The sequence below is a fragment of the Etheostoma spectabile genome, chromosome 12 (genome assembly GCF_008692095.1).
Source record: "Etheostoma spectabile isolate EspeVRDwgs_2016 chromosome 12, UIUC_Espe_1.0, whole genome shotgun sequence".
Classification (NCBI taxonomy): domain Eukaryota; kingdom Metazoa; phylum Chordata; class Actinopteri; order Perciformes; family Percidae; genus Etheostoma; species Etheostoma spectabile.
In genome coordinates this window covers 2,165,990-2,166,290 of record NC_045744.1, presented here as the reverse complement: position 1 = coordinate 2,166,290, position 301 = coordinate 2,165,990, and positions in this window count along the sequence as shown.

The following is a 301-nucleotide window of genomic DNA, read 5'->3' as shown; positions in this document are numbered from 1 at the left end:
CAAGTCATTATCTGGGAAAGGGGGCGTGGCAGCATCATATGGGGGCGGGTCAAACATCACTTAATGGAAGAAAATATTGCCTGGGCTCCCTGTTACGGTAAGCGTACCTGACTCATTTCCGTTTCCTGTGCTTCCTGTGCTTGTGTGTTGGTAGCGTGTTGGTAGCTTTGCTGCTCACTAAATACCAGTTCAGTATGTTAGATTTGCTATTACAGCGGCTAACTGTCCGCTAAACACATATTCTTATAGCAGTTCTGCCTAAGCACTCACATATCTTCTCATTTTTTAGCGACTTTTGTTA